At 40.4% G+C, this 25,182-nt stretch overlaps 1 protein-coding gene across 5 annotated transcripts in view; it reads right to left on the reverse strand.

Annotated features, from left to right (window-relative positions):
* Pkc53E (Protein C kinase 53E) overlaps positions 1–25,182 on the reverse strand; it is a 70,357-nt gene that overhangs the window by 44,181 nt on the left and 994 nt on the right. The window lies entirely within an intron of this gene.

Below are 25,182 nucleotides of genomic sequence, written 5' to 3' on the forward strand. Positions count from 1 at the left end.
GTACTCAATTCATTGATTAATTTATAGTAAAGTATTCGTTGTAGTAAAGAATATTTTGTTAGTTAAGAAGATTGACGGTAGCAAAGAGTGTTTATTAATCTCTGCGAACGAATCATTCCTTAAAGTAAAGTATTTCTTCTATCGGTGCAAAATGGAATTTTTCATCACAACTTGCTTGTTTGATTTTTCGCTGTGCTTACATTTCGATTAACATTTTCAATTAGGAGATTTTGTTCATCAATATCTGATGAGTCAAAAGACCCTCCTTGCCTTTATGTCATGGTAATGTAATTTAGTATAGTCGGAAATTACACGTTCGTAAATTTGAGACAATGAGTCGCTTGAAGTATAAGTAAGCATTCCTTGATGACGATTTTATGCGTAGAATACATTTTGACCTACTAGCACTTTTATACGGTACTTTACTATGCACGAAAGCGAGAAATGTTTCAGCTACTAATCAGTGAGAAAAGGTCTGGCCAACAGTATACCACTAAAGTCGAATAAAAACAATCTACTTCCTACACCAATCCAATTTTTTAAATACAAAAAAATGTCTCATCCTTACTATGTTAAATAATATTTTTAAACGAAAAGAACATTTTATTAAATTACACGATTGTTTATTTTTAACTGAAAATTAATTTTCCTATTGCACGAGATGTGTTTTTAAATCATCTAAATCCATTTTTAATTTAGGAAAAAAAAATTGAACAAAACGAGGACAAAGTAATTTTCTTTGTTTTAAAGTGCATCTCACTCGCAGAATCTACACCTTTGCAAAAATGAAAAAAAAAAAAAAAAAAAAAACTCGGTCGAAGGGACTACACGCCACTCCCATTTCGAATCCCAATTTTCAAACTCGCGGGTATACATGCGTCGCACATTCAAAGACGCATATATATCCCGTATCATCCGAGAATCCAAACAATGCATCAGCCCCGCTAAGCTGATGCGCACACAAGCTATACATGCAACTCATTCAAAAACGACGACGCGAGCGCGTTAGTGTTTCGTTTTTCCCCATTTTCTCTATCGAAGGTCGCGCATTTCTGTACACGTGAAAAGATTTACACTGACGTAAACCACATGTTTTTTTTTCTTTTCTTCTTTTTTTATTATTTTTATTTTCTGCTATTTTCACCGATGCTAACGAAGAACGCGCCGTGTTTTCTCGATCGCAACGATTCACGTCCCGTTTCCATTATACCTTCCGTTGTTTTATTTATACCCTGATAAAAATACACTCTTTTACGTAAGTATGCATGTCTCACTTATTGCGCTTGGCTCGCGAATTAAACAATCATTTTCCCCAGTAGCCGAACGAGAAAGAAAATACGCAAGATCGTCATCGCCCTGGGAACGAAGAATTTTCTTTCCATTCGAAAGGTAAGCATCAAGTGGATACACACCCCCTCCACGAAAGGCGATCTCATCTCGGACGGAGGCAAAGAGTGAAAAAAAAAAACCTTGGCAGAGAGAGAGACAGCTATGCCCTCCACCGAGTAATCAGGGAAAGTAATTTCCATCCTCCATTATACCCATTCCGAGTTTTTCTCTCGACGAGAGATGGTTGGTCCTCCACAGGTCGGTCTTTCCTCCCTTCCGCGACATTTACCCTGCATAATTGCGTGCTGGTTTCTCTGAGGCATTTTGCCCTCTCATCTCCCTTTTTATCCCTTGGAAGGGATGATTTACCTTGCGGACCTTTTTTTTTTTTTTTTTTCCTGACCCGTTAAAGACGGAGACTCTGTCACGACAAATCACCCATAGTGACCTACATATCTCTGCTCGTCCGCCGATTTGTCGAGTTTGAGTTTGGCACGCACCCACTCCTCGCGCGTGTAATGCGATACGTGCGCGGGTTTGTGATTTTCTTCCACAGGGTCGCGAGTTGGCCTCTAGCTGGGGATCAAAGGTATCCGCGACCGGGGAATTCGTTCGGCTTTACTTTTTTTTTTTTTTTTTTTTTTTTCACCCAAGGACAAATTATATAGCATGAAATTTGTTCATGAAAATATTGTTTTTTCAGAGCTCCGTCAGTTCCCCTATCCCATATCGGCTACTCGTTTTATTCTGCAACTCGTGGCATTTATAAAGCAATTTCACACCGCCGTTTAATCCTTAATATTGCCCGCAATGGCCATAACCATTAGCGATGTAAATGCCGAAACGATTCTTCGCTGAATGTCGTACGTTCGGGAGTCACTTATCCCCCACGACTACATACCATCACGAGAAATATGGTCGTTGTCCTCCCAAGGGAGATAAACGGAGGGAGGGAGAAAAAAAAAGGTCAAGATGGTCAAACGAAGGATAATACTCCAAATCGATGAGGGGCAATGGAATTCAAGCAAGCCGAGCGGAACGATTGCCTACACGCGCGTGAGAGGAGAGTTATACGTGTGTCCGTCGCACTGGACCACTTCACGGCTCGATCGAAGGACCCGAAAGCCCTTTTTTTTGTCTCGGAAGGTATATAAAAAGAGAAAGATGGGAGGGGGAAAAATCAAGTCGAATGTGCGAGCCAAGAGAGATCGATTGGAGCTACGAGGCAAAAAAAGGGAACGAGTTCAGTGGCTCGAAAGCCGGTATCGCAAGATTTCAGGGTTCACTTGATTTCATAGGCCGTTGTTGCTGCCGCAAAAAACGAAAATCTCGACGGCGAATACTTACCCCTTCGCCAACGCGCTCCAAGCGAATCGTTTGTATAGGTCGATGGGCCATTTTTTTTTTATGGTCCATCTCTAGTGCGCGCGGATAATTTAATACTTTTTTCAGATCACAGATACCTTTAAAGTTCTTCGGCAAGAGCTTCCATGCAAATGAGCTTCCGAAACGGGAATAAAACGTCGAAACGAGAGAAGATTAGCGCGCGTCTTTGAAATCAATTTTATGTACAGATGATACATCTGAACGTGACTTGCGTAACAAAAACAAAACTCTGGCAGCTCATCGGGGAAGTATATATGAGGCACTGGTGGGGATTAACTAGAAGCCCGTCAGATTAAGTTGGAATTATCACGGAAATCTCCTCGAGGTACGTACAATTACGTAGCGCGTGACCACACACGGTGGGAGGTGCATATCGGCGACGCTCTTTTTCTCCCTTCAAGGGTTACACTTGAGCTCGTTTCAAAGTGATGCTTGTGTATTCGTTATATCGTAAATTACATTCATTCCGTTTCACGGGCCCATTTGGATTTTACGGTAGTAGTATGTATTGAGGGACGATTTAAATTTATATGGTATACAATGAGCTTGTGTAGTACATAGCCGGCGCACCTCAATCACGCGTTCGTCGCACGACCCTGCACCTAAATCTCGCGTAAACTTTGTCTAAGCCAAAACCATTAGAGCCCTCGAAAGCCCTAAGCCGTAAAACTTTGTTTTCCTTGCAAGCATCGTCGAGAGAGAGAGAGAGAGAGAGAGAGAGAGAGTAAGGCACACTTAACCTTTCAATCGAGCATCGTGTAACCAACACACCGGAGAAAAGCACCCCCCGTAGGTAGGTACATTTTGGGCAAGTAACTGGCGAGACCGACTAATTGACAAATTACCGGCGTCCTGCGGGGGTCTAATCCCTTTGGCTAATACTGGCGCGGCACCGCAGACTGGGAGCGCCGAAACGATCGATTCATTGAAATTGATTCGGGGTAATACACTTGTACTCAAGCTCCCCTATATATATATGTATTCGCGTATCACCGCGCGTCGAATGTTATGTATACGCATATCTTGCGTCCACACGTTTGTTGCCCATCCATGCTCGAACAATGTATCATGTATATATATATATATATATATATATATATATATATATATATATTAACTCGTTATCGAGAAGGGAGATGCGGGTCACGTGCGTAAGTGTGCGGTGTATTATCAGTACGTGTGCAGAGTTGCGTGAAGCTCCGTGTGAAGATTGCGTTTGTGTTGTCAAGCTGGGAGCGGAGCTTGCATCTGTAACTTGTCGGCGACTGTGCACGTGGGCTGACGGTGCGATACAAATGCGGCACGACAACCGTAACAAATCGATTCTTCGTGTTGTGTATGCGGGAAGGGGTCGAGGGATGCGCGACAGAGAGGATCTGTAGCTGCAGCTGATGCTCTTTCACCGAGTGCTAAATGGAACGAACTCATCTTGGACAGCGGACCTTTGTTGTATGTACCTGCACCTCCTCCTCTTTGAATGCTTGGATTTTTATTGTTCGTTGCGAAAAAAGGAACAAAAGATGGGTAAATACAAGGTGTATTGCTCGAACGAGTGGCAAACGATGTTTTTTCAGGGCTAGCTCTAACTGCATTTACGACCCTCTTAATTTCATTTCGTCGCTGATGGTTACTGTCGAAAAGTTCGACACGGTATCTTGTAAAATTTCAGCAACAATAAATTCCTTTTTTTCACAATAAACAGTCTTTTATAAAAAAATTAAAATTATCAATACCATAAACACGAAACAGAGAGAAAATATTTTAAGGTAGATTTTAATTTATGGTTCCTACTATGAGCGTTATGTACTTTTAACATACGTTGTAGCTACAACGACACGTAATTAAAGCTTTCTACACTGTACTTGAAATAATTTTTCAAAAAATGTCAAATGCACTGAACGAACAAAAAAAATAATTTTTAGACGGTACGTACTCCAGGTTGTGCACACTTTCGTCACAAAAAAAAAAAAAAAAAAGAAAAAAGAAAAACGGGCGCTGTAACGATAACGGACCCCGGGCGTTTCAATTATGCACCCCTCTGATTAAAAACTGCTGCATGAGAAAAAAAGAAGCCGGCAAGCACACACGACGCGATCGATTTTTCAGGTCGAATCGCGCACGGGGTAGGTATATGTACTATATTTTTGTCTTCAGAGTTATTCGAAAGAGTACCGCTAAATAAGCGAGGCATAAATCATTTTCCGGTGTATATATGGAAGAGAAGCTTTTTTTCCTTTCGAGTGCCGATTCTATGTCAAGCTCGATGCATGACCCTGCTAATGAGAATCGAATAACCTCGAGATTGTTAGTGATAAGCTGTACGTAACGGAGCACCGTCGTCGCCTCTGAGTTGATTTTAAAAAATTCAGTGAAATTCAATGCCAACTGAGAAGGACTACTTAACATTGAGTTTCAACGGAGAGATGAAGGGGGGAGGTACACTCTGGAGCTCTAAGCGTTTTTCGATAGAGCCTCGAACTAATTTTTGCCCCCGAAAGCCTCGTTGACCCGCTGTATTCGTGTACCTCCCGAATACCAAAAATTCAACGAATTTATACTTTTGACAACACTATTCTCCACTGCAAAATAGTTTTTTTTTTATTATTATTTTCCCTACATCTGTTAAGCGTCGATTCTCGTAAAAATAAAACAAACGCACAAACGGTAGCAAGTAGCTGTATATACACCCGCTGTAGCAGCAGCAGTTTCAAAAGAAAAAGAGAGGGCCGTCGGCAAAAGATCGGTTGTACCTTGACCCACGATAAGGTGTTTTTCCCCTTTTCTTTTTTTTTTTTATCAAAGAGCTCGTAACACCTCTTCGACATCTCATGTGTGCCTGTACGTGATACACCTTTTCCCACCCACTCGCGTGCACACTTTTAACGCAAGAGATGCACATAGACATTCACCAGTTTAGGGAGACGAGCTTTTTTCGATGAAAATTACCACGTTACAATAACAGTACATTGACGACGAGGGGGAACAAATTTTTCTTTCGCTGATGTGTACATGTATATCTACGTACACTGCGCTCACGTGGCTGTCATTACGTTAGCTATACGACATGGGTAACGCGACGGAAGACACGTGCTGCATCGGAGTATAGTAGGGCGAGTGGAATACGGGACAGCATACCAGAGGCAGTAAGTAGAGCGGATCGTGTTATAATCCGACGTACTCATACGAGCAATTTCGCGAAAAAACTTTGGCGAGGAGTCTCTTTTATTTAGGCACGACTTTGAAATAGAGGGACTTTAATTGAAAGCATCGATTAATGAATAGTCTTTGAAATTCTTCCGGGACAATAAATACTCCTTTTGTGCCTGTAAAGCCTTTTTGGTACTATTGCCGTAGTTTTGAAAGATTTCAAATAATTTCCCGTATGTCTTTCAAGGTTTGTTAACAAATCTATCCTGAAGTTGGGAAGAATTAACTTTCACCTTGACGTTTGCGAATTTCCCTGCACATACCTAGAAAGAAAAAAAAATCTCCGTTTCACGTAGGTGTGCCTCACAAAAAACTCTGACTCTTGTTTTTTTTTTTTTTTTTTTCGTGGAATCGCTCGTGCACCTGCGAATCGAAGAAACCCTTTTGCGGTACAATGTATAGGTGACACGTATACGTAGGGCGAAGCAGAGGCACCTCGATTTCTAGTGATTCACTACAGACGAAGAAATCAGTACGAGGCACGTGCACCGTCGTGTGATTTTCACGGGTTTCTCCTACTCCCGGGTGCTCCCGTTTTCGTTTCTTGATTCGCACTGATGCAGATCACAGGTATATGCACACATGGCCACGGATATCTGTGCGCATCACTTTGCACAGGCACCTATACATCTGTACGTGGGTGGCATTCCGGGAGCGAGTAACAGGGGCGAGAACGAGGAAGGGAAAAGTTCGTGCGGCGACTGCGGCGTGTACTTGTCTGATGGCAAGTTGGCCGGTGCATGCATCAGTTGTTGGCTGGTATAGCTGGAAAATCAAAGATCTAGGTCGCAAATTTATGGGGAAAAAAAAATCCTTTTTTTTTTTTCTTCTTTGTTTCGTACAAATAAACTGTGTACACTACTTTTGCAGTTTTTAAAGAATTGCTATTACGAATTCAGCAAGTACAACCACGGAAAAACGATGTTTACATATTATATCGGTGACATATGAAAACAATGCACCTGTTCAATGTTTTTTTTATTTTTTTATTTTTTTCTCAAAAATAATTTCGCTTCATTCCATTTCAATACCAAAGACATTGGATTTCTTTATATATCCAATCGAAGAAGCAATTTTGGTAACAGTTATTAATAATGTATCATAAAAAAAAAAAAAAAAAAAAAAAAAAAAAAAAAAAAAAACTCTACACCACACTACGTATTTGTTCAATAATCTACCAACGAGTTATTTTAGACGTAATACGTCTGACACGCAGACTCACATCTATATTATAATGGACCGCGACATCAGAGCTGATCAAAGCACCGGAGCGCCGGCTTGCGAGAACAAACAGATACTCCGGGCGCCTCTGGACTACTACCTCCTCCCGAATACCTATACATATATAAACGTATATTTAGGTACACACAATAGCCGTGACGCAGCTTCGCTCTGAATTGCACTGGCTGCAAGCCTCGTTATATATACTTTAGATTGTATACCTACATATACACAACCGAACGATAAAGCTGAATCGCGGTGTTAATCTCGCGCGCGGGAGCCTGCATTATGCAACGAGCGTTTGATTGCGAAAAATCGCTCGCTGCAATTGCTGACGTCTGTAGGGGAGCTGCTGTGCAATTATTATTGTCGTTATACCACTCTGGCGGATGTGTTTTTCTCTCGCTGCACGGAAAAAAAAAGAAGAACAATTTACCTCATTGACTTTTTAATTTCTTTTCTATACTCGATCCACAGGATATTATTAACTCGGCAACACAAGCGCCGAATGATTCATGTAAAAGCGGCGAAGGAGAGTTGACATTGGTTCTCGGAATGTTTCATAATTCGCGCGGATGATGCGTCAATATGTATGGGACGTATACGATATACACCTCGATGCGATAAAAACACGATTTTCCGCGTTGGGCGACCGTCATAGTCGACCTTCGGGAGAAAAGAGGGACGAGGAAGCTTACGAAATTAAAAATTCCTCGCGGACCGTCCAAGGCAACAAATACCCGAGCATCCCGATCACGGATGGTCGCATAATGAATTTAGCGAAACAGCCATCGTATAAATATACATGTGGAGGAAATACTCGTGCTCAACTCGACCAGGATACTCGTTTCACGATGTTGATGTCGCACGAGGAACTCTCAGAGCTGTGATGGCTGATGACGCGCTTATCCTGACGATTACTCATAATACGTTGTAACTGTAACCTTTTTTTTTTTCTTCTTCCTTTCTCAGATAAAGGTTAAATCGTAGTTTGCTGTTTATAGACAATACGGAAACAACAGTTTGGCAGGATTAAACATCGAAAGGATGGTCCGTAGATTTGTTGAAAGCGCTGGTTCTGCAGGTACATTGCTTGTAAAAAAAAAAATTAGGTCACCCATCAAATAAATACGTTTGTTAAACAAAAAAAAAATAATGGAAAAATAAGTGCAAATGGACCACCAACGAAGCTATAAATTATCGGTAGATGTACGCCACGTGTAAACACGCAAATACACGTGACAAACATACACACGCAGCATCCTCTCGGCATACCTATACATATATACGTATTGTGCTCTCGTTGCATTTTCTCTCTCGATGCTTGGTTGGTGTATGTACATAGGTATGTTTGCTTACGCGTATCAAACGGTCTCATCGCTGCGTCGGCACCTACACATATAGTTCATGGTACGGTTTTATATTCCATTAGGCCTTGGTGTATATAGCCTGTCGTCCTTCTCAAGAGGAGATCATCTCTTTTACGAGAGTACGAATTTTTCTGCAGCGTTTGAAGAAGAAGAAGAAAAAAGGCACTTCATGGGAGCTAGTCATGTTAAATGTTTTTTTGTTATCCAAGCACGAAAGACCAAATTTAAGTGACCTATGAACAACTGATGGGTACATAGCTTTACAGCTCGAAAACAAAGATCTCTGATGGGCACGATCGCGGTCCCTTATTTTCCTTTCGCCATGACGTATGAACGCTGCGAGTAAACACTATTACGTGTGTCACGAGGAACGTCCACACAAAATGAACAAGTGTCGATGTATGTAGGGAACCGGTTAATCGATGCCGTTTGCGAGATGCTCGGTGTATGAGGTGTGTGTGTGTGTGTTTGTTGGACTCTTTTATGTCAACAGAAGAGAGCGAGAGTTGTTATTGATACTCGGTCGGCCCGTTCGCGAGGGCGTGCACGCGTGCGCACGCGAAGGGTTGGTACTGAACTTTATGGTAGTATACGTGCATCATAGGCGCTCGTTGCTATTTTTTCTCCTCTTTTTATAGATAAGCCTTGCTTCATACGGCTCACTTGTAAATAAGTGCCACGAGAATAGAAGAAGCTGGTGATTGTTCGACGACAGTTTCCTCGAAGCTTTGAAGCTCGTGTACGTTGCTCGTATTGGCGTATGGTAAAGAAAAATCATTCGCGGGGCATAGGTGCACTACGGTGAACCACAATCTAGTTACATCAAGGCGTCTCCTCGCGGTGTCCCCATCGGCTACATTTAGTTGCCCATCTATTTTTCACGACCACCACTGGCCTTCTCGTTCTCTCGTATAAGAGCCGAAGGGATAAGCCGGGCGTCGAGGACGCTCGTAATTTATAACACTCGAAATGGGAAAAAGGTACGGGAGAAAAAGCGGGAGGCACTCCTAAAAGTACCGCTGCTCGCGAGGCTCGAGTAAAAGGGTTTTCGGGTGTGTAGATGTGCTCCAGCTTCGGAAACGTAAAAGGAGTGACGTAGGCGAAAGGGTTTTTCGAAAAACGAAATGAGCTTCCACTGTTGTTTTTTTGATGCAGGGCCCTCTTATTATGGTGATTAATTGCTGAGAAGGTGATGGAAGTTGAGTGTTTTGTATGGAGCACGCAATGATTGGGAATTTTTTTGAGGGGCAGTTCGTTGAGCAACAGATGCTTTAATCATTCGACGAAAAGTTCATGGAATTTGAAAGAAAGAAATCAGCAGCCCTTTGAAAACATCACCTAGGGGCTGCTCACCCTTTGAATCATAAAAATAAGCTGCTAAGGCCTTGAAAAGATCGTCAAGTCATTTGAAGACACATAAAGTCTCTAAGAGTTTTGACAAGTATACGAAAACCTTTATAAGTCTACCGAAAGATTTCAAAGTCATCAGATGACTTTTAATGAATTGTAGGTCTCTTAAAGTCTTTTGAAAGTCTGTAAAAGTATACCAAAGATTTTTTAAGTATACTGAAAGATTTCAGTCATCAGATGACTTTGAAGCCTCTGATGATTAAAATGTCGGTCTATGTATATACTTTTCATCAAAAAAAGCTCATAGACTCCAATAACGCAGCTCCAACTCTTGCAAATGGAGAGCAATCTAATCAACATTTCGGTATTTAGAATATAAATATCTTACACTAATTGACAAAAACAAACAAAAAAAGAAAAAACCAATACTCCCCCCTAACGCAAAAGCGCTTCGCTTCAATTAAAATGCCATTGACCCAAAAGACCGTCCCCTTGCTCCTTTCTCACTGTTAGATCAACCCAACCCAAACAGGCGCATCCAAACGGAAGGTATAATCTTCAATCACGCTAATGCTGTTGTGTATACTCACCCCCGCTGTGTGTAGATACACGTACGAGTATGTATGTGTGCAACTACGAGCTTGAACGACCAAATCAACGCGAGTGACCACAAAATCAAATAACGTCCGTCAAAGTGGCCCTAGCCTGGTAACATTGCAGAATAATTGTCCGTTGGTATTTTACGCTACAGAGCCATGCTATACGGTGATGTAATGGACGAAAGGACCGGCCGCTGCACTTGCACATGCTATACAAGAACTGGCCGTTTCGAGGACGGCAGGGGCAGGGGGATAAGGGACTTCTCTTTTGATTAATTCGTCCGGCCATATTTTCATCGAAACCCGTGATGACCTACTACTGGAGCTTGGCACTGATGAATTGCCGTGTCCATCACTCGCTCTATTGTTTATTATTTTTTTTTTTTTAAATTCGTTTTTACGTGAGTATGTGTAGTGTTTTTACACGAAGCAATATAGCTGAATTCTACCCTCACATTTGATAATAATTATATCTTCCCATCCGATAAACCGATAATCCACACTAGGTACAATATGTGCGAACAGTGTCTTATTATTCAACGTCAACCAGCAGAGATCTACGTAGTGTAAAATAAATATATCACCTTCAACTAAAGTACAGCAAACAGGTACATTTACAAATCAAATATTATACCACTTTTTCATTCAAAATAACGTCTCTGCAAATATTAGTATTTGATGTTACAATTAACAAAAAAAAAAAAAAAAAACTGGAGTACGCGAGCTTTGACGAGCTTTAGGTGGCACGATTTTGATTCACAAAAGGGTGCAGGACTTGCTTGTCCAACGAGGAAAAAAAAGAGACAAATTAGCCAGCCTCCCATACCGATGGCGCTCGGTTTACGTAGGTACCATCGGAGAGCTTTAATTTCGTCGCACGGGCTGATACTGACGAAAGAAAGAAGGTCAAGAGGACTACACACACGCATACACACGCCGGACAGATTTATGACCCTCGAAAAAATAAAGAGACACAGGTTCTGTCTTTTTTTTTTTTTTCATCATCAAAAGGGAGCACACCCTACCCCACCCTCTCATCAACTTTTATTAACGACTCTCGTGCTTGACGAGTTTAACGATGTAACAGCGTGAAATGTGGAGCCACACATATACAGAATAAACGCGCAGCAGGCGCTCTTGCATGTATACATATACACGTATACGTGTGTCTGTGGATCGATAATCACTCACGAGGGGATAAGTAGCACGGTGTAATACGTACTCAGACATGTAAGACCGAGATGGTCCATGTTTTTCGAAAGTAACCCATGCGATGACAAATGAATCGACCATACGAGCATATAAAAGGGAAGAAAAGTCACGGACATGTCACATATATATATATATGTACATGGGCACATATATATGTATACATCCACCGTAAGCTTAAATTCGGCAGATATCTCGTTTCAGAGCTGATAAGTAGTATATACGTGTGCACGTAAGCTGCTTCGCGTATAGCTATGGTGGTGCTAAAAGGCTGAAGCCCATTGATTCCCATCCCCGTGTCGCGTCCACTTATCCCGGCGAAAAAAAAGACCTTTATGACCATCGCGCGCTAAAAGCACTGCCTGCTGCATCATCGCCACTCACCCACGAGCTAACGGACAGTATATATAACGGGTACATACATACGTTGTATACATATAGACACACGCCGAACGGCTGATGGTAAAGCCAGCCTTAACGCCCCGGAGGACCAGCTGAGGCTACATCGTTTCAGAGCTTCATTTCCCGCAAACCGAATGTCATGGCGATGTACATAATTACGTATACACACATGTGTTGGATTGATGTGCAACGTAACACCATTGGCTTTAAAAAATGTTTGCACCTATTACGATTACGTGTGCGAGGCCGTTTGGTCTTTCAAGAGGCTAAAGCTCAAGGAAGGACCCAATGTGCATATTTTACACAACCCACGTGTATTACATGGGTACAGTACTTGAATAGTATACACTACGGGGGTAAAGCAGAGTAAAATGCTAAAAGAGAGCGAGAGAGTAGGAGCTTAGCCGAAATCAATAGAAATCGGAAAGAAGAGGGAGGGACGGGGAAGAAAAGCTCTCCGGCCGTGCGGTATATGGGAGCTTTAAAATAGCACGACGGCCCTTACGTGTACAATACACACGTACACTCTGGGGCGCGACACGTACATTAAAACTCGCTCTTTTTTTCCACTGTGCATCGCTATTGTCGGCTGTACATAGGGCGCGCCTTATAGAAGCATTGGCGATTGTTTTTTTTTTTTCCTCTTCCTTTTAATTGGGCGGGGAGAAAAAGCACTCTGATAATTCGTTTATCAAGAGACTTTGCGAGGAAAAGGACGCGCGAAAGCTGGTCGTTGCTCGTGAAAATAAACGAGACTAGTTTATTACAGGGGAAACGGGAGCACGCCCGTTTGATCGAGCGTCGTTTGTGCAACAAGAGGGGGGGGGGAGGAAGGGAATATAAGCTGACGGCTTTTCTTCTTTTTTTTTTTTTTTCCTTTTAGGCGAGAAAAACTGTTTGCGCGTCGGGGATTATACCACCACGCATATAGAGCGGATTAAAGTTTCGCTGCGGGGCGTGTTTAGCAGCTCGGGATTGTGTGGTTTTTTTTTACGAACGTACAAGCGATTGGGAAATAAAAGCAGCGGTAAAGTTGGCCGCATATTCCAATAGGTGTATTAACATCAAGTTGGGGTCATTGGCATCTGAAATTTCATTGTAAACTGAGAACCCCAAGGTATATACACGACATCAACGTAGCTTCTTGCGTGGCAAAAGATCTAAGCACAATTGGGAACAATAACATGATACTATTTTATCTAGTGCTCGTCGACTAACTATAATTATTTACAGGGACGACACCTGATTGTCCATGACAATCTTCTGTTATCATTAAAATCGAGGTCATTCGTATCGTCTTATTTCTACCTCCTTCACTAATAATGTGAGTTAATAATGTTAGAGAGAAACATTAATACGTAACTGGATTTGTTTTTGTGTGTAAATGCTGCCCATATATTCTCATGCAGATAGTGGTGACGCAACGCATAATATCCCCAATAAAGGTAAAGCAAAAGCTACGTATAGGTACATAGGCCCCAATCAGCTAAGTATTGTTAGAGCTCTCAAAAAAAATTTTTTTTCTAAAAGTGTCGTAACTAGCCAAGAAACGAGGGTCTTTCGAACAAAGTGTTTGGGCACTAAACGTCGTGATCTTCGGGCTCGAAAATTATTAAAACTTGTTGGTATGTATTACAGGAATGATAAAAAGTTTCTCGTCGAGCACAATTTTTGGGGGGACACATCTGCTTTCCCTACAATCACATCAAACTGTAATTTACATCCTGACACGAAACGCGCATTTTTCATACATTTTTTAATGAAACAAAAACGTGGTTACCGTAAATGCCAACTCAAAAATCGATTAGTGCTAGGGGGTACGTGTGAAAAAAAGCAAAAAAAAAAAAAAAAAAGATTGGATTTCCGTACAACGTAGCTCAGAAGCGCACGTAAACGCAAACTTCATTTACCACACGGAGCAGCCTCTTTTATCTCTCCTGTGTATACCGAGTCGCGTCCCAAGAATTGCTAGCACGTGCACGCCGAAGCTGCTATATACACACAACTCGAGTTATGCGCTCATGGCTATGCAGTGTAGTGCGAGAGTAGGAAGATCGACGCGTGATAATAGACGTCAACAACGCCAAGAGTGTACGATGCGTCTTAATCATTATTATCCTTACCCCTGGCGCGTTGTTATTAAACATCGATAATTTAAACCCATGAGTAACGTCAGTAGAATAAATCGGAAATGAAATAAATTTTTTTTTTTTTTTTAGTAAAATAAAAACAAGAAAAAAGCAAACCACCAAGTTGAATGTTTCAACGATGGATCAGTCCTACTGTGTAAGTAAACCTCTCCTCGTGTAAGAGCAAGAATAAGAAGTTGAAATTGAAATTAACTCAAGAGACACCCCCTTAGTTAATGGCTAACGAATTTTCATTTAATCTCAATATGCAGGTAATGCATTATTATTGCCATTAAATTTTTTTTCTCGATCTTCAGCATTTCAATCAGCCCCAGTCAGCCCCAAAGACCATCACAATACCGCCTTTGCACATACGAACAAAACGCACCTATCCTCGTTTTTTTTTTTTTCTCTTCCTCGTCTTGTCCCCCTTGCTCCTCGATCTCGTGACCAAACGCGTTGTAGGCAAACATATCGCTCTTTCTTATTCGCGTGCACAGCTGGCACACGCTGCATTCGTACATACCCCCCACACGAGTATTGATAGAGAGGGGTTTTTTGGCCGCTCGCCAGATCGCGGGTTCCTTGCCTCGTCGATTAAGCTAAATATTGCGCTCGCGAGTGCGAAAGACAAAGTATGCACGTGTGTATTAACCAATTTATATACATGTGTACGCGTGCACTCGCGCACCTCCGTCTTTTGGCCGAGAGGCTCTTAATTCAATTCGGCTAAATGCCACTGCCTCCGCGGCGTCGATCAATTTGTCAGGCACGGAAACGGCCCTTAACCACCGGCTGATTAACACGTTTGCACTGCATGTAGCGTTTCTTGTATGGTAATTCGAGTGAATTCGATCGCCCTGCAATCTCTTTCTCTTTCTTTATTGCGCGTGTTTTCTAGCTATACATGTCGTGTACACGCCTCTCGCGATTAAATGGCACCTGTACGCTTACTTTGAAGTTTCAAGGATTACATTTGAATCAACATTAGGGACATGTGTCGCGTTCATCCGAAAGCTGTACTCCTTCGACTAAAAATGTTAATTGTCTTGTTCCACATTGCGTGTAAAAAATCCTCTCTGCCACAAGCCGCAGGTGTGAGATTTTCTCCTCGGTCACCTATAGGTACACGAGTATAAACAAATTGAGCGTACAGTACAACGGGAGCGCGCGAAACTCTAATAAATTACCGTGCCAACGCGAGTGTAATGTATGTATACATGTATGCACCTACGTGTGCAGCTGCATTTGCGTATATTATTGTATACGTATGTAAAGTGCACGTGGATGCTCTAAATACGATGTCTAAATATGATTGTCGACCGACGAATGGCCGAGAACTCGGGAAACGGTTATGTTTTTACCGGCTTGTGTGTGGGTGATGGATAAATAACGTGGCGTACTTATGTACTGCATAAATTGGCTGTGAAAACGATAAAAAATTCAAAGACCATCACTTTCACGCTAATAAAACGTACCGTACATGAGTATTCCACCGATCCCTCTCCCAAAAAAAAAAAAAAAAAAAAAATCAGTTTTGACAAACCAAAAAACCATCGAGCATTTTTTTTACCTATACACATCGTATTTTCTTTCCTCTCGCGTTTATGGAAATGGGAGCAAGCAACCCTGCATCTGCGTCTCTCTCTCTTTTTTACTTTGTGGCCTGTAACATTTTTTTTTTTTTTTTTGTTTCCTTCAACCATACAACCTGAATAAACATGCATAAACGAACGAGCATATACTGCATAATTAAATGTAGTGCAGATTGGTGGTAATGTTTCTCAATTATCGATTCGCCCGTACAAAAACGGCCGAGCACAAGGTACTTACTCTGCAGAGAAAACCAGCGGGATATGGTATTTTCTCATTATACGTATATAGGTGCACGGTGTATAGCTCTCGTGAGCCAATAATTTCATCAGCCCTAGCAAAACACGTGCAGCAAGCGGTGCAAGCTCGGGTATATTATGTACATGTATGTACAATATAAACTCCATGCCGAGAGCAACGCGCGCGAGTGGCCAATAGGTACACAATCCCTGTGCCGATACAGCGAGGGATCAGTGACGATGCAGCGTCGCTTTATCCTCGGCGTGTGTGTGTGTGTGTATATACCTACGAGGCACCTCACGTTACACGGATACAAATGTATCGATTTGCAAGCTTTTACGCCACCACCACAGCACGTGGAACAAAGTGGATATACTCCCCGTGTACGTGTAGCCTGTCATCAGTCTCTGCCTTTGCTGCCCCTGCTACCTGCGCCGCTTCAAAGCTAATCCGATTAAACTTATATATCTATGCATGCGCGTGCTAATGTGGTTTATTAGATTTTGCACATTATTGGGTGCGCGTGCGCGTCCAAGTATATATTATTATTATTATTATTATTATTATTATTATTATTATTATTGTTATTATTATTATCCAGCACGACTTTTTTCTTTTCTCATCCCATATGAAGAAGCGGTGATTGTATCCAGGGATTGGTAAGCCCTTCTTTTCCAACCACCTCAAGCCGTATACTCGAGACTTTTTTTCCTTTCTCTCTTATTTTTTGATACAAGTTGGGGTGGTTCCATTGGGAGTGCATTAAATTTCAAACGCAGTTCAAAGCTAACGCAGTAGCAGTCAAAATGAAAAATAAATACATGTATATATATATAGAAAATAATTTTAATGAGCCTTCTTACTTCAAGCTTATTTTGGTCAGTCTTTGGTTATATTTAGCGCGGCCTTTGTTTTTTTTTCTTCTTTTTTTTTTCTTTTTTTTCATCCTACACCTACAAGCGTACAAGCGAGTATGTTCATTGTGATTCGTTAATTTCCCAGGGATGATGTGCGTTGTAGCTTGCCACATGACTTGGCTCACCCCGAGTCATAATGCATTATTATTATATTAGGATAAACTGCTTCTGACGCCCGACTCTCTTTGATCAAGTCGTACGAACGAGTGCTGCAGTGTCGGCAAATTTCGCTGTCTTTTTTGCGTGCCAATAAAAAAAAAACAATTCGCACGATACACGTAACAAAGATTTTTTATCTCCAAGAGTATATAGCTAAAAACAGTAAGCCAACCGCACAGGTTCTGCTCCGATGTGGTTGCGATACACGCACCCCCAAACAAGCCGATATTCAAGACTCAAAGTCACGGACCATTCGTCATCATCTTTGCAAGCCTCAACTCCCCGCGTCATAGCCACTTGACGCTTAACCAACGGAGCTATACTTGTTAACTTAGCAATGTTGACTTATAATCACAGTGACGATAAATAGTAGTAAGCACCTAGTAGTACTTCTTACACGACAGGAAGCGACACTGCCTCTCTCCCCGCACGAGTGGACGTATATTTGTTAGCGCTCGTCTTTGACGGAACCAGCGATATCTATTTTAATTTTTCGGCCACCACCGCTATACGCACCTCGGCCAAGTTCAGCAGCAAAAAAGCCTCAGTCGCGTGTATATATACGTTATCCCCGGCGTCTCGCGAATACGAGAAACTCTATTCCTGTTGCGCAACCTCCCCGCTATGCTTACACCTATACGTATAATTGTACCGGCAACTGAGTTATGCAAGGCCACCTTGGATATGTGTTCGGAAAACACGCGCAAAAAAGCTCAATGATTTTACACTCGACTCCCACGTGAGGAGTAGCGGATCAACACACTAGTGCTTTGGACGTTGGAAAAAAAAAAAAAAAAAAAAAAAAAAACTTAAAATTGAAATTCAAGTACCCTTGATTGCTTTTACTCGCTTTCAAGTAGATATTGCAGATGAGAAATCTCCAGTCGCGTGTAATATAAGTTTTCTACAAAGACATCCCCCTACCCCATAAATAGTGACGCTCCCCTTCCGCGTGATAGGTAACTACATAACAAGCGCGCCAACTCGACTTTATATAACATATTATTAAGTTATAACATAATATATATATCTCAAACTCGTGTAGGGTATATTATAGCGCGGAGGAAGGGGGGGAGGAAACCTTGGGGCGTCAGGTCTCTCGCGAGCGCGTCTAATAATTTCTAGGGCACCTGTCGTTCGTGTCGTCGTCGTTGTACTCGTCGCGTAACGTGTCGCGAGGGGGGTTGCAGTCAATATATAATAGCGTAAGAAGCCTATTAGCGCACGAGGCTGCGAGCGTGAGTTCAATTGTTAAGTGTGTGTGTGTGTGTGTGTGAGTGTGCGCGTGGAAGGCACGGTAATATCAAAAGGGCTGGCTACTGGTGTTTAAAGAGCCCATATATCTCCGCCCTTTGCTTCGTCAAAGGGAGTGTCGTTGATGTGCACGGGTATTATCATCTGGATTTTACAAATAAAAAAACATACATTTTTGACACTCCGACAATTGTCAAGATGTTTCGTTTAAGGTTACTATGATGTGCCACAGCCTGATTGTAAAAAGTTAACAAGTGCCGAAGTAAAATTCATTTTGAAATTGAAATCACTGTTATTCATACGGCAAAGTAATGGTATTTGTTCTCTTGATGAGTATAATATTTGTTGAAAGAGAAGCTAAAAGTATATATAATTGTGTATTTTTATTTCCTGATAGTAACTTTTTTTTCGAAATTCCTTCAGAGATAACACATTCTTCAGAAACTCGCTGTAACTTCATTATCTGACTGTTATAATTATATACGAATACTAATGTTTCCTAGACTCATGAAGTGTTTTTCTAGGTTTAATATAGTACTGCTGATTTCGCAATGTGAACGACTATCCTGTACAGTCGAAAAGAAAAATGAGGAGCGTTTTTCAATGAAAAAGCGTTCATCGGACTATGAAAATAATTCTTTGTAAATACTTTTTAGGTTGACGGTCAGTGTACCTACACCATACGATCGATGGATTCGACATAGCACAATATATGTGGGATAGGCGCAACGTCGTGCATTTAATTTTCGACTCTTCAAAACGTGCCATTGTCCTGTTCGTCTTGACATTCACGTCACGTAATATCGAAAAAAAAAAAAAAAGATACGTCGAAGACTCTGAAGAAAAAAAAAATTAAGAAAAAAGGGCAACAAGTCGGATGATGGAATTTTTCGGATACATTTTTTGCGTCGCCACAAAAGTGGATGATCCAGCGCTTATTTGTCTAAACGTATTCCCGAGCGATCCATCCTCAAACGTGAAAATTATTGAATTAAACTGGATGAAACTACACATTTCAGTTCCGCGAACTCGAAACATCGGCGAAAAGTTAAGTAACCACGAAACTGCCACAGCAACGATATAAATTATCTAGTAACACACTCGACGGCACCTCTAATTAACAAATAAAGCAACACCCCTAACGACTGCACTAGAGGAAACTTTATCATTGGCCAGTATACTTAAAAGCAAGATAAACAAAGAGTATACATGTGTACAAGTGGGCGAGTGACACAGTCGCACGATTTCTATGCGATCTCAGCTTAAACGCGAGAGGAAATGTTGGCCAACACTGGAAAATAACGCATCACTTCATCGAGCAAGTGCTCCAGTTGCGCCTCGATCGAGATAAATAACAATGAAAATAAAAACAAACCCAACAAAAAGATTAATTGCAATGAACAACGATTCTATTTTTGTGTCTCGATAAAGACACTTTCAAATTCACACAAAGATTACAAGCTTCGCATTACAGACTTGGCTGTTGAAATGGGGTTTCGGAAAAGAAATTGTTTGGAAGAAAAAAAGGAGCAAGCGCTTCGAAGCAGGAGAAACGCGAGAAATCTCGCAGGCGTGACATCAGAGCGCGCGTGCCACAATAAAAAAAAAAAATAAAAAGATCACGGCACTGAGCTCCGAGATTTTTGTGATTCCACGACCCCCGTTTTTTCACGAACAAGCCTTCCTCCTGTTGCTTCGACCCAGTGTCCAAAGAGACGCGCGCTTTTTACGAGCTGCCGTCCAATAAAAGTTTCCTGCTCAAGGAAAACTTTAATCAAAAGACGTTCGGGAGTGCCGATGCCGCGCAGGCGATGATCCAGCGTAGGATAACGCAGAGCTAACGACAATCCGGCGTAATCGGGGCTCTAAGGAGACGTACATGCTTTTCTCGCCATCGTGATCTGTTCTGCTGCTGCGGGAAATCCAAAAATAAAACACGAGCGCCCGAAAAATTTGGAACCGCTCCTGCGCCCCTGCTTTTTCTCCGTGCGAAACTATTGTATACGTATATATACATGTACCGCAGTAGTGTTCTTTTTCTTTGGAATTTTTATTATTTCAATCAGCCATTATTTGCAACGGCTCTCGTGCATATATGTACGCGTAAACGTGCTTGAATACATTATATTGTTATCGAAGTGCGCAAAATTAGCGACTGAATGAATTTATGAAAGCGAATGAGAAAGAAAAAAAAAAAAGATAGAGAGAGGGAGATTGATGAATATTGATGGGAGCACTGCGGCCGATCATTTGCGTGTATATACGCTCGTTATCGAGCCGAACGATGACAATGACGAGTGGGAAAACGTTTATTTAAAAATTCATACGAAAAGCCGTACAGTCGCAAGTATATACTTGTAAGTATAACCCAAAGGATGTACGAAAATCGCTCGAGCTCGTGTAAGATATACGTATAATTAAGTGCACGAGTGTGACGTCTGGAATTTATATGTATACATCTCCAAACGGGCGCACGTGTGTGGGCAAGTGAGTAAACAAATTTTCTCGATGTCTAAGTATAACTAAGCTACGGCTCTTGTTTCCCGAAAAAACTCGGCTTTTGATGAATTTCAACGTTTGACCCGAGTATCCATAGTTGTGGAAACGTCTCGGGAAACAAGAAAAAAAATAGAACCTCCGAGAAATTTATGCGTACCTATATACATACACGATACTAAGATAAATTTGATATTCATTTATTAGTTTTTTGTTTACGACACAGTTGCAATTTTACTTAAATGATTATTAAGGATTATGTAATGGAATTTACGCGATATACGCACGCAGTTTGTTTAATTTTCAACATATTTGACCTGATATGTTGAACAGTGTAACCACAACACCGTAACATATACCGTGACAATCAACTTCTCCAGCTTCGATAGGTATATATATATATATATATATATATATATATTTCATCCAAATCGACGTGCTTACAATTGAAAAATTTAATTAAATGGTCATGGGATTGTTTTGTCAACCGAGTGTAGAGCGTACACGTGTAAATCGATTGCGCGATTGAAATCACATTTCGTGCGGTCTAAGTAGGTGAAGTACACACTTTTCTCGCGCAAGTAATTTACGTGACCTCTCGAGAAGAAGCACGCGTATATATATATATATATATATATATATATAACCACACCGTCCGAGTAACCTGACGTTCCCCACCCAATTCGACCTACGATAACAAAGTTCTCTCGAAGCATGGCAGAGGGTAGGTACCCATCCCCGAGGAATTCCGAGCGTCTCTTAGTTTGCACCATACATGTATACATACATAGGTGCACCTTACCTGTTGGCCAAGACAAAACGATAAACTTTGTAGGGGACACGCATACATCCATGTATTGATGTCGATGCTGCTGCGTGTATATTTATGTACACTAGGCTTCAAGCGCGTTTTCAAGGCCATCGTTGCTGCCACTTCTGCTCACTTTAACTCAACTACAGAGGCTCTTTCTCTTGTATACGCTTACATCACGGGCGCGTGCACTGGATCACATCGCGCTGTTTGATGGTCATCGAATGCGACAGTCCAAAGTATCGCAAGTGTTACGAGTATGTATACCATCATCGTTGCGCACCTACATATGTACACTCATCGACTCGTGCCTCTACTTACTTATGTTTATTTTTTTTTTTTTTTTTTTTTTTTCAATTAATTTAGAGCGTAATGATGTTTGAACGCCAGGGAAGAAGTTGGGCTGGTCTTCGATTAATGAGTTTGTACATAGTTTTTCTTCTATTATGTATTTTGTTAGTGGTTATCAAGGTCTTCTTCCTATTTTTTCGTTTGATTAATGAGTAGATCAGACAGTTTGCTGTGAACGTTACCACTCATTTAGCTGCGGTGCATTTTCCATTGAAGCATTTATTTTTGTGCACAAAAACAGGGGTTTCGCGGATTTCTTGTTACAGACTTATCGACAAATGTGGTTATTTATTAATTTTTCTAATCGAAATTTATTGGTTGTCAATAAAAACTGCTGTGCAGCATAATTGACCGGTAGTGTTTGGTGGCTAAATTTTTATCCCTTCTCATTTAAGAAGCAAAAAAATAGACTTAAAGCCAGAAGGAGTGATTCATCTTGCGCTACCGCAACTTTCTTGTTCATAATGGCTATACGATTGGTAAAAAGTTTGGAGCTGAACTCAACGACACTTACTTAAAAATGAATAATTTAACCTGCTCCTCTGATGGCAATAAATATTTTACGAGTCTTTTGTCCAAAGTTTGATCTTATACCTTTGTTATAAGAGGCTTCGATAGCTCATCTTATGTTTTTTGATGCTTTGGGAGGTGACTCGTGCTTTCAAATGGAAACTTTGAATCTGAATTTTTAACTATCGAAGCTTAACGTAATACAAGATGATTTGATTATCACAAAGTGTAAAAAAGAACATGAATATAAAAATCTTTAATTTTATTTGTAACAGTTCAAAGGTTCACGGTAACTCGAGTTAAAATTTTTTTCATCATTTTATTTTATCAATGTATTTGTTTTCACTAACTTGAAGCACACAAAAATTATAAAAGTTGGTTTTTTTTTTTTTACAAAAATTTTTCTGATTACTTTTAATTTTTTTATCTTATTAAGATTTTTTAGATACGCAAATAGAAATTTGATTTGATTACCGTTATAGATGGTATGCCAATTATTTTTTTTTTTCAGTTTTATTATTAAAAAAAATGTTTTCGGATACAATTCAGGTAAATCAAAATTTTTTATCCATATTTTAATCATTTTTTTATATCACTAATGCTCATGGATTTTATTATCACTATTATTATTTCAGATGATTTCTGTTCCGATATTCATCAATGATGCTATGTAAAAATTACCAATAGGTAAAATTAATTCAGATAACTAGCTTTTTGAATTGAATGAATATTGATATCATTCATGAATGATTCAACATTTTAAACTGAAATCCAAGTATGCAAATGTAAGTGAGTGTGTTAAGTTTGTTTTCCGAAACAAAGAAATCTTGGATAAGAGCGTTCTGTTAATTATCATTGACGTTTGCTATCTATAATTTCACCACAATCAATTCGATTAAACAACTTTAATTATTTTAATTGAATTGAAACTACAAGGGTAATTTAATAAAATACTCTGATGTTAATTAAAATATTTAAAAATAAATTAAAAAACAAAAACATGATGTATCCAAAAATACGTATAGTAAAAATAGAGTAGCGTTTCTCAAGTTCAAATTCGTCGCAGCTTATTTTTATTAAAATATGGTAGGCGTTGAATATGTATTTGCAAATAAAGTATCTATTTACTCAACTAAAATTTAATATTTAAATACCGAAATAATCACACAATTGTTATCAGATAAATTATTTAACTATTTAAATACCAATTATTGTCCATCCTCGGTTGACTAAGTTTGTAATTATTTAAAAATATCGCTTAAAAATTTAAAATTAGCACGAGATACGTCATCATTATCAGTGCAACAAGAAAATCGAATGCAACAGACCACGACAAACGTATTGATAATAATTACATAACGATGGAAATTTAAAATTACTACATATTTAAAAATACTCTAACTCCGCCGATATAATAAGATCAAAGCAATTTTTTGTTTACCATTTTGGGTCATCGCCATATTGTTTTTTTAAAACAGGTCAATATTATATTTTACAGTGCGACCTCTGAAATAAACACTTGGTAAATTACGCTTGTTTACGTGATCCCGTTATTGAATCGTGCGAAATTAAGTAACGAGAGGAAAAAAAAAATTAATGACAAAGGTCTCGAAAGTAAAAAAAAAAAAAAAGAAAAGCCAGCTACGAGATAGCCCATAAATTTTTCCAAGATGTAAAAAGCACTCTGATCAATTGACTCGCGCGAGAACGGCAGATGAGGAAAAAATGGTGACTCCACTGTATACAGACGACCATTTAATGCCAATAACACACGAGAGCCGGTGTTCTCACGCTCGTTCGCACATTCAGTAACTCATCAACTTTTCTTCTGGAGGACACAATTTTAGCCGCTGTCGATTACTTCAAGAGCTCGTGTGGCCGAACTAATGATTATGCTCTTATAGCCAACATAAACAACGCGCGGCATAAAAGGCACACCAAAAATGCAGATTACCGACACCAGACTACATGATGCATATATGTATGGTATACACAGAGTCGAGAGATGAATAATGCAACCGGTATACTTGAACCGAGACTTGCTTCTTCTTCAATTTCGAGCACTCGGCTAGACGCCGGAGCACCTTACTTTAAAAGACAAGTGCACACGGCGTACATGCTCGTGCGCCTCACCTATACACACACCTGATGCCGATAAAAAACAATAACCCCTGGGATTCTTAAGTTTTTTTAAAATTTTTTATTTCAACTAGTAGCTGTACGAACGAGTGTACAGAACAACCGCGCAGCAATAAAATTAAATAAGAAACGACAGCCGTACAGAAAAACCGAGAATCGCGTTATTTAATAACAAAGACCCACACGATCGACCGCGGGCTTTCATTCAAAGTGCGACTGCGATCCCCGGGGCGGATAAACAACCTCGGGCGAGCGGGATACATGAGTTCTTTTCTTTCGTACAATTTCAAAATTTATACAATGGTAAACGAGATGTGCGTATTGGGCTCTTTTTCCCCCCTTCCACGGCTGTGTACCAATTAACTTAAGCACTAGCGCTCCAACGAACGACGTAGATAAATTATCCTCTGGAGCTTTGTGTTCGCTCGTGCGGCCGATTTTTCAATCACCAACGATGAACTCAAATTGCCGATTTTTTTTTCTATTGAAAGAAAAAAAAAAAAAAAAAAT

This window comes from Copidosoma floridanum, unplaced genomic scaffold, assembly GCF_036245765.1.
Source record: "Copidosoma floridanum isolate Cflo_tuat_1 unplaced genomic scaffold, Cflo_Japanese_pri ptg000030l, whole genome shotgun sequence".
NCBI lineage: Eukaryota > Metazoa > Arthropoda > Insecta > Hymenoptera > Encyrtidae > Copidosoma > Copidosoma floridanum.